Genomic DNA, 15599 nt, shown 5'->3' with positions numbered 1-15599 from the left:
AGACCTTAAGAATTTTTCAACATTCTTACAAACTTTGTGTAGAATTGAGCTTTTTACATTTAGCTAAAATTTAGCTTTACATTTTTTAACTTCTTTGTTTAAAAGATTTTGTTTTCTGTGTCAGAAAGCATGAAATATGACATGAAGGGGAGTAAATGATGTGAATTTCTCTTTAACGACTGGAGTTTTCGTGCACTCACTGACCTGTTCATTTGACAGACACGTCATATTGCATGTCTGCACACGCTGTGTTGTGGCTGTGAACTATTGTTTGACTGCACGCACAGGAATGCCGTGTTTTTCGTAGGTAGGATCCACGTGGAGTCTCCACAGAGAGTGAAAAAAGTGAGCGTGTGTAGGATTTAGCCAGGTGCCAATCCCCCAGCATTCCTGCGCTGACCCTGTACGCCTCCAGGGGAGGTCTGTCCCAGCACGGCCAGCCGGGCCAGACTCCAGTCCAGGGGCGGATCTGAGGAACAATCAGCAGAAAAATGCACAAACACCAACACCACCATAAACTGACCATAATCACACTCGCCATCTACGCTGAGGTCCATTAGAGTTCACCGGTGAGTGGAGAGACAGGCTCTGTGCAGTCAAAGGCCATTCACAACCTGCTTTTAGAGAGTGAACTGCAAAAATGGAGGATGGAAAAATGGAGGGAATGGGTTCTGCTTCAACTGCATGGAGCCGACAAGCACACTGACACATATCTTGATGCATAAAAATTGCCATTGTTTCCTTAAAAAGCCAGATTGTGGTAAATTGTAATGGTTTAAATACAGGAGTTGTGTTTCAATGCACTTTAAAAGTTTGATTTCAGTCAGACTCAGCGTTATTATAATATTATATTATAAGTAGGACCGGGACTCGATTAAAAAAATCTATCTAATTAATTAGAGGCTTTGTAATTAATTAATCGAAATTAATCGCATTTTAATCGCATATAAATATTTGACCTGGGAACAGTTAGAAGTCATTTTTTTTCACATGGATTTATAGTATACCATTGAATAATGACTGAATACATAAGCTTAAGCAACAAAATATTGATTATTTTTGTTCAACCAAGTCTAGCAGACCAGTGCAATTTTTGCCATGAAGTGTAGCAATAGCATATTTAGAAACAATTTAGAAATATTACATTTCAGAAATTCAGGAAGCTTATAGGTGCTGGAACCTGTGTTTTTTTAAGTAATACACGATACTGTCAATTACATTCAGAACATTGGAAACACTGACTATTAGAAAACATCTCTCTGTTGCTTCAGAGGCCATAACATACTAAGTCCAACTCTCAATAACCTTGGCCAAAACAATAAGGAGTTCAACATAAACTGTTGCACCAACAAAATAATACATAGTTCAACATAAAGTGTAAAGTCCACGCTAGCTGATATGTTTTGCGTTGAGGTGATACTTGAGGCTCGATGTGCTGCGGTGATATGCGAACGCTAGTTGGTGCTCCAGTATAATCGGTCCGCCGAAACTAATCCAATGAGAAACGTTCCGCGGTGCAAAAATAAGTTATTAAAAATGCGGGAATTTTTTTTCTGTAATTAATTAATCTTAGTTAATGCGTTATTTTTTGTGTAAATAAATTAGTCTCAATTAACGCGTTAAAGTCCCGGCCCTAATTATAAGTGCTATTTATTTTTGAATATTTTTTAAATCAATTGATACATTTTTACTTGTTTAATCAATAGTTCACCCTAAAATTTTAATTCCGTAATTAATTACTCGCCCTCATGTCATTCCAAACCCATAAAACACAAGTTAAAATATTTTGTGATGAAATCCAAGAGCTCGCTGACCCTCCATAGACAGCAAGGGTACCACCACGATCAAAGGCCAGAAACGTAGCAAGGATATCGGTAAAATAATCCATGTGACATCAGGGGTTCAACTGTAATTTTACGAAGCCAGGAGAATATTTTTATGCGCAAAAAAAACCCCCAAAAACTTTAGTCAACAGTTAATCTCCTCAACGTCACCCTAGCTCCATTTTAAAGAGTATCACATACCTAAACAATATATGTCAGGGATCTTTTAAGTCAGGGATGGATCTTGTTTTCCTTCTGCTTTCCACTTTTCCAAGATTACATTCCTGTCTATTTAAGAGATGCCTTAAGATTAAGTCAACCTTTGAAGAAAAGTGAATAACACTGACAAACGCCTCCCTCATGCTTAAACACTGAAAACCATCCGCTTCTGCCCAAAATTAGCAAAGAAAGCCCGACCACAACCAAACAATGAGCTTTTAATGTGAGATGTCTCTCTTTTGTCTGGCTCTCACCATCCTAGACCTCTGCTTTTATTTTTCCTGCTCTTTCATGCTCTCTTTTTATTCGTTTCAGACAGCGAGAGAAATGTGGAGCGCCCTGCCCCGCTAGCGCTCTCCAGGCCCTGTTATTGCATGCAGGAGTCTGCCGATTGCATCACTGTTTGTGGCTGGAGGCGGCGGGAATCAAAACCGATCCGAGGGAGGGGAGAGCAGGGAGAGAGAAACAGACCCAAATGATACAGAGTTGGAAAAAACACAAGTCAGGGGCTGACCGATGCCCATTTAAACAAATTGCCTGAGAGATTGTAGCGGTGAAGCTTAATATCTTTGACGCAAAGCAAGCTCATTATTCTGATATATGTTTTTGGTTTATTACATAAGCAGAGAGAGAAACTAGAGACTTTCAGAGGCTGTTCTCACACTCGAAAACCCAAGTTTGATTTAGTCCCCTAAACTGCAGGGTTCTTTCACATTCACAAATGTAGTTTCATATGCAACTGGAGGATCTGTCCCTTTGGATTTACCAACAAATGTTTTTCACAAAAAGAGTGACTCTTGTCTGGAAGAGACACGAAGATTGCAAACTGTTCTCCCCAGAAGAGTTATGAGAAATGCAGTAAACCAGGGTCATTATCATATTAAAAAAACTAGCTTGAACTAGCAGTTAAATAAACATGAACTGAAATAAAGACATACAGAACGTAAACCATTTTAAAAATTTTATTTCAGCTAGTTGCAAAGGTAACATTTTTCATGTTCCTTTATTTAAGCTCTAAAATAAATAAAACTAAATAAACTAAAAACTTATTACTAGAATGTGAAAATTGTAATTAAAATGAAAACAGAATATAGAAATAAAATCTATTTCAAAATATTGAAATAACACTGCAATACATAGTGTGATTGGGAGAATGCAAAGTTACTAATAACTTTAATTATTTTAGATAAGCAGCTAAAACAAATGCATAAGACCAGGGTTATTGCCGTTTACTGATACTAAAACAGAAAAAAAAATTATTTGCTTGAAATAAAATAAGCAATTCCCAATATTAAATAAAACACTTCACAATAATGATTTATTTACTTATTATTTCTACTATTAGTAGTACTAGTAGTAGTGTTATTTAAAATAATTAATAAAATATTATCCAAAATAACAAAATAAATCTTATATCTTAAATCTTACACCGCTTAAACATAATAATATATATATATATATATGTTTTTTTATATACATATAAATTAAAATTAAATTAAAAATTAAAATAAAAACAAAATATCACAAAAAAAATACAAATAAAAATGGAACTAAAAGTGAAAATGAAAACAGAAAAATAAAATCTAAAAAATTAATTTGATCTAAAATCAAAATATTAACATAACTAATATAATTTATAAATCAATGATGCTAAAATAACACTGCATTACACTGTGACTGGGAGAATGCAAAGTTATTAGTTATACATCATCAATAGCGAATGCATAGCGAATGAACTGTTTTAACAGCAAATGTGAGTCATACTCCTAATGTAAACTGGACCAAAAAATAGTCATCGACATACTCTGCAAATAAAACTCAATGATGCTGCTAACCATTGCCATTAAGTGATTCATCTGTATAGTTTATCCAGTCCTCTTCCTTTTAATTTCACTGATTCTCAGCTGTTTGTTCAGTATAAACCTTGGCCTCTACTCCTGGCTCTATGTGTTTGCTAGCACACTGATTTCAGCTCAAACAGCCCCATTATCAGGTGTATGTGCATGGTGCATTATCTCTCAGCTAATAAGGCAATCATGCATTGAGCTACAGAACTGATGCATTTGCACAGCTTGCTCTGATGAAATCTCATGTCTCTTGCCAAGGCGCATTGATTGTATGTTCCTCTGATGAGCTTTATGTTGGGGCATTGAGTGCCAATGCGCACGCTGGTCGTAACAAATCACACAACAGTGCTCTGTTCATTAAAAAAGTGTTGATGTTTAAAGAGCTGTTGTGAAATAGGACAAGATATAAACAAAGTGGCTAATCTGTCATGCAATTAAAAGTATTGATGGACACCAAAAAGATTTTGTCTTTCAGTATAAAAAAAACCTTCTTCCAGATAATTACTCTAAATATAGGATATTATTTCCATGCACTGTAATATGTGTTTTGTAAGACAAAATACACTTATTATTATATAAGATACAAACACATTCTCTGTCTTTATGTCTCATGCTGTGTTGCTTCTCGAGTAAACTCATTTAGTATAAAGGGTTTTTAAATATTTAAACTGGAAAATTAGACAAAATGCTCAAGCTTATTTCATTCATTCAAATTTGGAAATCAAACATCTTTCAAAGTCAGATATCTTTTGCTGACCTTTGGATCTGAATATATGAGAGACTAACTGAGTTACAATTCACATGGACAGGGTTAAACTCTAATATAAAAGTTCCCTGCTGCTTGGAAGGCGTTTATGCTTCTTCTGCCAAAGAGCTGAACCCCACGCCGTCCCACAATACCTCCTGTTTCCTTAATTCTACATGCCCTCACACAATGTATGGAAAAACGCCCTGAAACACATCAGACGTTCCACAAACACATATCCAAATATCCATTCAAATCCTTATGAAACATTAAACCTCATTTGATACAACTAAAAATGCTTTAAAATGCAAATGCACATCCACTCACTGGAGCTGTTGAGTCAAGATTTGTATGTCATTGTTTGGTTTGAAACATTTTATGAGCTTAGGGACAAAGTGTTAACTTCTAGCTCTGTGACTGTTCCCGATTGTGGGGAGGGCAGACACAAAACCCCCAAGCGTGACCCTTCATCCACCCTTGAGCTCAGACCTCGAGTCACGTCAGGTCAGCTTGTGTTTCGTAATCCCACCCTCGGCTCTGTTTACTGCAGGAACGATAAATAAAGAGTGTAAAACTGTCAGCGTCTGTCTCATTCTGTGCCTACTCCTCGCACGTCTCAGTGCTCAAGTGACGTTTAGTCTGCTGAAGGAAAAAAAAAATTGAGCATATTTACTTTCTTAATGCAACAATTCATCCCAACAGAAGATGATTCTGTTCATTCATTTACTCACCATCATGTTGCTGCATGCTTTTATTTTTTTGTGCAATGCAAAAGGAGGTCTTTTTCAAAGCAATGGCAGTTCAGAAATCTGAACTAACCAAAAAGTCCATACTTTTGTATTATTTATTTGAATATTTTATGCATTACTTTAAATACAACAACTTTTTCCACCTCTAAAACAACTTAACCCCTCCCCTACAACGTCCTGATTATGTTAAGCCACGCCCATTTTCACAATCCAGTGGATTTCTAAATAATAACGTAAACCTCTGCCCTAAATTCTGTCTCATTTACATATACTTTTGACTTGGAAATATGTCCGATTATGAAATTTCATGCTGATTTTAACGTGAGATCCGTTCTCAGGAGTGCTGATAGTTTGCCGAATCACTTCAGTTCTACGTTGTTGTGATGTTTAATAAATTAGCTTCAGAAATCGTAATTTTTAAATGGTATGTCAGCCCTGTAACAACAGTACAGTGGCATTTAGGATTGTCTGGTTGGCATAAGCGGTGTTTAATTGCTTCTTTTTTGGTTGTTTTGGGTCTTTCCCTGGTCGCGCTGTCTTCCCACATGCATTTCTCTCTGTCTTTCTCTCCCTCCTTCTCTCTTTTCCAACCCTCTGCGAGGAATTCCTTAGTGTCTGAGATTTCTGGCCGAGAGCCATCAGAAGGCTGGCAAGAATCTTCCCATTGCAGTCCTTCACCTCGCTTGCTTCCCTCCCGCGCTCTTGAACTCCCTTCCAAAACCTAGCGAGCTCCCTGCTTAGACAGCATTTAAGGCATCATATACACCTCTGAACATGAAGTCTGGTACAAAATATAGGCAATGATATTATGCTGCCTTCTAAGGCTGCATTGTATGAGTCCTTTGTAAATAAGACAATCTCAGAATGCACTGCAGAAAAATCTATTCGAATCAGCCGTAAACTGACTCTCTTGAGCACTTTCTATGAGGAACATTATTTCCAATGTTGCAAATCAGTAATTTATGATAATTTGCCGCACCTTAGCCTGGTTAAAGCTGGTCTTTTTTTGTTTGTTTCTTCTAGACAGAGTACCACATGGTTAGCTTAGCGACATGCTAACAGATTCAGTCTCATGAGTATAGGCCTGCTTAGCATGAGGAGCATTATTTAAAGTAGCTGCTTTTGCTCTTAATCATTTATTTATGGTATTTTGCTTCACTAAGGATGCTTTCTTAGAAAGCTGCTGCCTGTGTAGGGAATATACAGCGGGCAGCTCACTAGGTTTAGGAACAGAGCATTTCTCTCTGTTTTGCATTTTTTTCTCTTCTCTTCTCCTAGTTTTTTTCCTTTCTCTCACACTTTTTTAGAAATTGGACCACTTTCGCAGCTTGGCAGATCTCCCCCCGCTGACGCTCGCCTCAGAACCCTTCACGATTTATGTGGCTCTCTCCTCATCATTTTTCCATCCTTCATCCGTTCTTGGTTTCTCCCTCCTGCTCCGTTTTAGGTAATTACATAACGTTGTGTAAGTTTCTCAAAAGCGTTTTTTACAGGAAGAAGCTGTGGAGGACTTGAAACGAAAAAAAAAAAAAGTGGCGCACACCACAGATTTCAGGCTCCATTAGCGGGAGCTCCTTTGAGGGAAACAGATCGATTGCCGTGTTTGGCGAAAATAAGAAGGTGGGGAGAGAAAGGGGCCATCCGTTTGTGCACCCCGTGAACCGTATGGAGAAAGAAACACTTTCAGGGAGAGAGAGAGAGATGATGGGAAAACAGCAGGGGTGGTGGAAGAAAATCCAAGGAGGGAGATGGAGAGAGAGAAAGGAAAGCGAGAGAGGGGCCCTGTGGAGGCGGAGTGGAAACTGAGGTTTCCTGTCTGAGAAGGCGGCAGGAAAAAATCTCTCAGCTTCGGGACGGTGTTATGTGTTTGTGCCAGGGGAGGAGGGGTACTATGGTTTGGGTGTATGTGCGTCAGGAGAGGTGGGGTCAGTCTGCCGCAGGGAAGGTCAGGAAAGGAGAGAGAGAAATATGGTAGAAGCGATAAAACCTCTTAAAGGTTCCTCAAGGATTCGTCCCAGCACCTTTTTGGCTTTATCTTGAATAGCTATTTTCATTTTATAATAGGCTCTTCAAATATATGTTTTATTTTCTAAGTTGTTTAAAGCACCTGAACAAAGAAGTTTTCCAACGAACTAGAGAATTAATGTTTTTTTTTTTTGTTTTTTTTATAAATAAATGTCATTGGAATGTTCAGCTGTTCTAATTGGAACCTTTGCTTTTAAGATGCAGGGCTGCCTTAGGCTTTTCTCTTTAGGGCTCTAGAGTTGCTATATTGGAGATAATAAATACAAATAATAAATACATTATATTGTATACATTATCGGTTCTTGGTATCATGCATTAGAAGAAAAGATGATACTCATATACAGAAAGTATTTTAAAGGATCAATTAATTTGTCTTCTATAGCAATATGCTTTAAATCATTTTTAGATTATTATTATTTTTTTTAAATAAAGCAAACACAAAAGAAGAAATTTTGAATGTTGACAGATTTTTTTCCCCATGTAACTAAAGCATATTATAGTGACTAGTGCAGTCGAGTTTTGTTAAGGACAAAAAAAGCTAAATAAAAGTCACAGGTTGTCACTCACAGATAAACATCAGTTTCCAAAGTGTCTCTCGAATCTGTTTTGCAGTTTGAAACATTTAAAGTGGTGCATTGCATTCAGTTACGAGACAAAATATCATGTGTTGTTGAACTGTTTTTCATTTTTTTTAGATTTTGCAATAGACTTAAGGAACAGTTCAGCCAAAAACAATCATACAGTTTTGGAATAGAATGAAAGCGAGTAAATGGTGAAATAATAATCATTTTTGGAGGAATTATATTCAATGGCAGTCTATAAGTCTATGGCAAAATCTTGAGTATTTAAAAAGAGTCGTCCTTGGCATTGAGCTCTAAGGCTCTTTTAGAAACCGTTATTTTTAAGAGTGTTGACATTTGCTGTTAAATAATTCATTATTTGTAGCCTCAGAGTCTAAAAATCTGCTTAAACAAATGGCAGTTTGTTTGCAGCCCTGTTAATGGCCAAAATAAACCCCCAAGCCAGACCATCTAGCAGGTCCAGACACAGCCCTTCAGGTGCAGGACATCTCTGAGGAAGGGTGTGTTTTTTGTTTTTTTTTAGCAGCGGTGTAGAATTTCAGCAGGTTTCATCACCTGCAGGTGGTCGGTCGCTCATGAAAACTCATGATTGCAGACACATACAGATGACTAAAAAACATGACCAGCTGACCGCCTGCATTTACAACCAACATTTCAACCAGCTGGCCACATGCTCATTAAATCCAGCCAAAATGCAGCGGTACTAATGCCAATGCAGACATGGAATTAGTGTGTGGGTAGCCTTATGTATACAGATCAGATCCAGACACTTTTCCACTAAATTACACGTATAATAATTCAGCTGCTGGGAATTTAAGTGTTCTTTCTAAAAATTTATTTAAATTATTTACACTATTTAAAAAGCTTATCCTGTATGTCATATTAGGGTGTTTACTAATATATGTTGTCCTGTTGTGTAGTGCCAATTTGACTGTACTAAAGCACACAAATATCACCATATGTCAGATATTTAGAAAACTTGCGAGTTTACATTGTATCTCCGAAAGACAATGATACAGACTGTTATTCTACTGTGTCTGAATGTCTGTTTTTGTTTTGGTCTGTGTGCAGTTTAGCCAATAGTATTCAGATACTGTGGGTTGCCAGTTTCTGAAAAAAAAAGCTGTGTATCACAGCCACAGAAGCCAGCAAATGAATTGGGTCAGAGATCGCAGATTCAACTTGACCCAAAAAGCTTTGGCATTCATCTAAAAAGATCTATACACAGATGCATCAAACACGGATAAATCAACTCATCAACGTACAGTGCAGGGCTCTTCACCTGTTCCTGTTGCGTGTCCTCAATCTGGCAACCCATGTGAGTGTCACGTCTGACGCGGTGAGAGAAACAACGCTCTCCGGTATTATAAATTTGGACTCCATTTCTACCACTTGCTGTCAATATTACATAATGAACCTTTAAGAGTTAAATAAACTCATTTTGAAGTTGCACGTCATAAGAAAAAAAAAATTTTCAGTGCGTAAAGTGCAATCTCTGAAAAGTCTAGCAGGTTCATTGTTGTGCTAAGACAACAAAACCAAGCCACTGAAATTCTTCGTTACATGTCTGATACAAAGCTAATGTTTGAGAATCACATTTCAGCCAATTTCATTTTTTTGCAGTTCAATTAATACCACAAACACTTAGAAGGCGATGCTTTCTTTCTTTATGCACAATATATCTGAGGGAGGGTGAACCAGAGTCCTTGAACACCTGCAGGTCCATTTTTCTTCCAACATTGTTGTGGCAGTGATGAGAGAACGGATCTCAAACACGTTTCTACTTGTATTTGTGATGTTAGAGACCTCGGTCAAAGTTTTCGTATGTCAGAATATGAGTCCAATCTGGTTTGTGTGTGTTTGCAGGGGTAAAGAGCTCTCCTGCAGACGACCTCCCAGGGCCAAAGCACTGGGAATATAGAGTTACACCCACAGCTCAGTACAAAGGAAAACTCCCACTCAAAAACACATGCGCTTCACATTCGCACCCAACAGCTGGCTCATAAAACACACATTCGCAAACCGGCCACCATTCACCATCGAGTACAGCCTCAATCCCTCCTGGGAAGCTCAAACTTACATTTTTGCAACAAAATGAAAATCAAAGGATATGCATTTAGTGCACAATTGATGCATTATTTTTTTATCCACATTTTGGAGCCACAGAGGATGATTGGATATGGAGTTTGGTTACGTCATCTTATCACCTCATCACTGTATCACAGTGCATAACAAGCTAAATCAGTGTAATTATAATATTAGTATTTAGTATACTAGCAACAGAACTAAATCTAAATCACTTAGGAATCATTCTAGTCATTCTTGTCCACCACCGCTTCAGCGTCGAAACAATGGTAGACTGTCTACAGCTCCCTCAGTCTGTGCTAAAACCAAAGACTGTCAATCTGTCAATCAACAATTGTGGGAGGGGCCTGTGCAGAACTACGTCATTCTGCCAAGAATATGAGATCGGCTTGATATGACAAAGTGGTTTGGATTTATCAAGATTTTTTTTTTAAAAGCACTGGGTGGATTTTTTAAAATCATTTTGGGGTGGTTGTGTTCAAACAACATGTAAAAGTGAATTTTGCATCCGATGACCCCTCTTAAAGCCGCAATCTCTTAAGTTTTCCCTCTCTGTCGCCATCTCTTTTTAAAAGCCTGTAATTGCAGTTATTTGCAGAATTGTGTTCCTTGCGTGGGTTGAGCTCCGGCATGGCTCCAGCACAGATTAATCTAATGTTTTCTAGCCTTGGAGTCTTGGAATATAAGACCCAAATAATAAATTTTACTGTATATTGTCATCTGAACAAGTACATCAAACCATGCAAATTATTATTACTGTTATACTTTTTTATATTATTACTGTTATATTTTTTTGTATATTGGATAATTGTAACCAAAAAAAGTTATGGACTGCAGCTTAAAATGTTTGTAGTTTTTATGTGCATTTGCTATTTTTATTAGGTATTTTTCTAATATTTCTATTTAGGATTTAATTTATATTTAACTTTTAATTTTAGTTATTTAGTACTTGTTTGTTGGCAGGGAAACATTTATATTTTTCAGGCAATATTTGTTTTTCATTATTTCTATTGATAATTTATATTTTAAAAAATCCTTTATTTGTTTAAATTGTATTTCAAAATTTTCTGAATTTAAAACTCTATTACATTTTGTATAAAAAAATCAAATAATAATAATAATTTGTAATTAATTGAATTAAATTAAACAATAGTTTTAAGTGCTAGGGAATTTTGACATCACAATATTATTAGCAAAAGTGTTTAAAAAAATTTAAAATTGATTTTGAGATCTGATAAAGATTAAGTTAGGTGTTTGTCAATTTGTTTCAAATATTTCTATTTAGGTGTAATGTATATTTTAGCTTCAGTAATAGTTCTTAAACTTTTTTTTTTTTTTTTTTTTTGCTTGCGAAGGAAACATTTCTCATTTTTCAACTAATAATAATATTTGTATTTATCTTAAATAATTTATGTTTAAGTTTTAGTAATTTTAGTACTTGAACTACTTCAGTGAGTAGCCAAGACGGAATGCAAAACTGTATTATTTTAATTAACGAATACTATTTTTTGAAGTTGTACTTAACAATAATAACGCCAAACTGAACCGTACATTTACAAATAAAACTTCTGACATAAAACTTCCCACTTGTAATTCAGTTGCAGTGGTGTTCATCAAAAACGATCATTCGACATGAGCCCAGAGTAGAAATAGATCACGCTGAGCATGTTGTGACCCGTGGTGTTCTGAAATCTTGGGTTAATTAGGATCAGCTCAGAGGTTTGACCTCACAGGGCCAGTGAAACCCATACCCTCCCATTGACCCTGCCTCATCCTGACCCCATTCCTTGCCCACATCGCCTCTACCCAGGAAATGGCATATTTGGTGACTTCCGCAGGGGGTGTAGAGGCCTCTGGCCACCGGGGTCACAGCAGAGGCACAAACATTTCATTCAGCGGCGGGCGCACCATGTGGAAGCCAGCGTCCCGTTCCAAACGCTCTCCTTCAGCTTCTGCGGCCCATGTTTACTCTGCAGGGGAGAGGAGCGAGGGGGTGGCGGGACACGGACAATGCTGCCTTTTAAAGCCCTGCCAAACCCACGGTGGGGTGGGGAAGTCTGCATGGGGCAGAGCAACACCCTCTACCAAAACTTCACATTTGAGCGTTACCGCTTGGCTCCGTCTCAGCCCAGCACCTCCACAGTGACACAACTCCCCTCGACACGAACCGTTGAGTTCATTCAGAGGGTTTCTGAGGTGAACAAACAAATGCAGAGTTTAAATACGATCTAGACATAACAAAACCTGAGATGTATAAAGCTGGAAAGATGTAGCGCAGCCCTCGTAGCGTCTGATGCTAATATTTACGTTTGCTAGTCAGCACATGTGCGCCGCAATTGAGAAGAAAGATTATGACTTAGTCTTAGTAACAGTCTTAACTAAAACCAGTGTGTTTTGTCAGTTCAAATGAGTTGATTTCTTAAATAATGCAAGACGTCTTGTAATATAGCCAATGAATTCTTGTCAAGACGAACACAGACATTAGGCTTAGCATCCGAAATCACTACTTTACTGTTTACGGCTTTATATTTCACGTAACATAAAGTGAACTCTGCAACCTCTGATACAGAAATCATCATGCATTCAGAAGTTGGTGGCCATTCATCTTCAGCTTTAAAAACTTTTATTCACATGTGATTCATTGAATCAACATTAAATCATAATCTCACGCATCAGAGCCATTTATCAACCAGTACCTTTCAGCACAAAAACAAACACTTTTCCTCAAACCGGCTGGATCAAACCGTTCTCGAACAGTCTCTCGGAGACGTGAGGGGGGTCAGACGTGGACTGTTTGGGGGGCTAATTAAAGCTGATGATTTATTGCAGCTGGCCTTAGGCATGGACTAGTAATGGTTTACACATGGAGCCGTAACCAGCGCGAGGAGCTCTCCTGACCGAACCGTGTGGGAGCTCAGGACTGATGCAGAAGCTACTGTTATTGGTATTTGATCATAAGATCTCATTGTGAATCTTCTTAACTGTACGCAATTGAGTTTGTGTGCATTCATTTAGCAACAACAGCTTTGCACAACCACAATTTCCCATCCTTCACAAATAAGCATTTTAAATGTGCATTATGCATGATATTGCATGCATCGTGCACATGCGCACATGTTCTTCACTTTGTTGCTCTCGCGCTCCAAATTCATCCTTCATCTGGAAGTGAAAGAGAGAGAAAGAAATGTTGAATTGGTCAACGTGTTTACATCCAAAATGACTTGAGCGCACATTATAAATGATTTCCAAACTCTCTGGAGGTCTTACCTTCTGAGGGCCAGCTTTAATCAAACACACCTGCTAATAAAGGTCTTGGAGTTCACTGGAAAATCCCAGGCGGGTGTGTGTTAGCAGGAAACTGAACCGCAGGAAGACTGATAACCAGGAGCAGGGCCAAGCTCCCTCTTCTCCATCACAAGAAACACACAGCACTTCATATTACATATTACTGTAGTCTTCAGAAAAGTTATTTTAATAGCTTGATGCTCATGGCAGCTATTATACAAACGTGATACGAAAACAGAAGATGCACTGATATTTTAACTCTGGCTCACACAGATTATTAATTTAGCGTTGTGGGCAATAACCAACAAATGGCTAATTTTAAAACGCCAGTATTAAATAAAATGATACTTTAAATTAATAACATTGAAACAATTAAGATCATAATATTATAATAAAAAGCATAAAAGGTGTATTTTTATTTTCAATATTTAAATGTTAAATTATAATAAGTGTTGTAAATGACTAGTGTTTTATTGTCTAATTAGCTTTGATTGTTAGCTGATGGCTAACAAAATATATAAATTGGCAGCAGGGTGATTAATTTAACTAAAACTTTATCTGAAATTATATATATATATATATATATATATATATATATATATATATATATAATTATTTTTTTATATTATTTCAGCTAGTTCCAAAGACAACATGTCTCTTTTTTATTTACTTTGCAGTAGCTAAAATGACTAAAATTATATGAAATAACACTTTATAAACACTATAAAGAAATATAAATAGATCATAAAAAAGACAAAAAATAATTAAAATGCAATTAAAATAAAACTCTAATTCAAAATATTAACAAAAAGTACAATGATACTAAAATAACACTAATAAAGGAGCATGCCCTGTTCAGTATTAACCACTGGGAAATATTGAATTTAAACTAAACTAAACTAAACTAATAATAAAAAAAATAATAATAATAAAAAAATAATAATAATAAATAAAATAAATGGACAACAAGTGATATGGTATTGTGCATTCCTAAATCTGATCCTATTTACTTTAAATCATTCCTGTTCCTATTGTTCAGAATTCATTAGTGTGTGTTATTCCAAAATAAATAAATGTTCACCTTCATAGTCTGAAACAATTTTATTTTTTGACTGACGTCCCAATGCCTCTTATTGTTCAACCGCCTGATGGAATAAACCTAATCAATCCCTGCATGTTTTCTTGTAAAATGTCCAAATTCATTAAAAACTATGTGGCATTATGGAAGTAAAATGTGCTGTGAATGATGTTTTCAGGTTCTGAGAGTTGAGTTACAACGCAATGAGCCTTTACCCGCCGTCTTGAGACACAGTTATGTGAAAATCATTAACATACCACACATATCACGTCTCTAACCCCACCCTGGTCTGAGATAGCACAGGTTCAGTCCACACGGGACGGCTGGAGATACTACAGGTTACACATTAACAGCTGCCATGAAGAAACCTGTTCATTCTTCTGACCAATCGTCGCTAGTTGCTGTAAAACTGCTTCTTTGGCTTCTTCTTTTGAAAATTAGAGCGCTTGAGGTCTTTCAGAGAGCACACAGATCATTTCAGGATGTGGTTGGGACACTGTGGGGGGCAGAGGACGCAGATCTGCTTGATAATGCAGCTCTGTGTGCGGTTATCTGCTGATTATCAGCTGGGTTGTTGAACTCAGTGACCCGCTGCCTTCACCTCGCTGACCTCCTTGCTGTTGGCACAAGCTAAACCCTCTCAAAGAGCCATTCAGCGTGGTGGGAAGAATGCGTACGCGTTTATATGCCGCACAGAAATAGATGTGAAACTGCTTTGAGGTGGAGCTATGTGGACGTTGTATTTGGCACGCAGTCGGCAGGAATGTCATTGTGAGGACAGTTTATGTCAGTGGAAGTAATTGTGTGAGATCGATCTGGGATGTGTTTTCAGACGGGCTGACCGTGTGTGTGTGAGGTGCTCAATATATTCAATGTTTGGATATATGTATGTAATGTGAAGTTTCACAAACCATTTTTTAAAGAGCAATAAAAAAATAGGACATTAATATCAGACAATTGTTTAAAAACATGTCATGTTCAGAGCTGTTTTTATCTATCTATCTATATATATATATATATATATATATATATATATATATATATATATATATATATATATATATAAAATAAACCTTGTTTCCAAAGCTGTGTAATTAATTATAAGTGATCTGTAAGGTATTAACAAAAAGCAGTAGCACCAAAGTATAAGAATTGGCAGATA

The 15599-nt window shown here is 36.9% G+C and overlaps 1 protein-coding gene across 1 annotated transcript in view; it reads left to right on the top strand.

The window, feature by feature from the left end:
* glis2b (GLIS family zinc finger 2b) overlaps positions 1 to 15599 on the top strand; it is a 37755-nt gene that overhangs the window by 11953 nt on the left and 10203 nt on the right. The window lies entirely within an intron of this gene.

The sequence above is a fragment of the Carassius gibelio genome, chromosome B3, assembly GCF_023724105.1.
Source record: "Carassius gibelio isolate Cgi1373 ecotype wild population from Czech Republic chromosome B3, carGib1.2-hapl.c, whole genome shotgun sequence".
NCBI classification, from domain to species: Eukaryota; Metazoa; Chordata; class Actinopteri; order Cypriniformes; family Cyprinidae; genus Carassius; species Carassius gibelio.
Note: the sequence above shows the minus strand (reverse complement) of the source record. Positions and strands in the feature narration are given on the sequence as shown.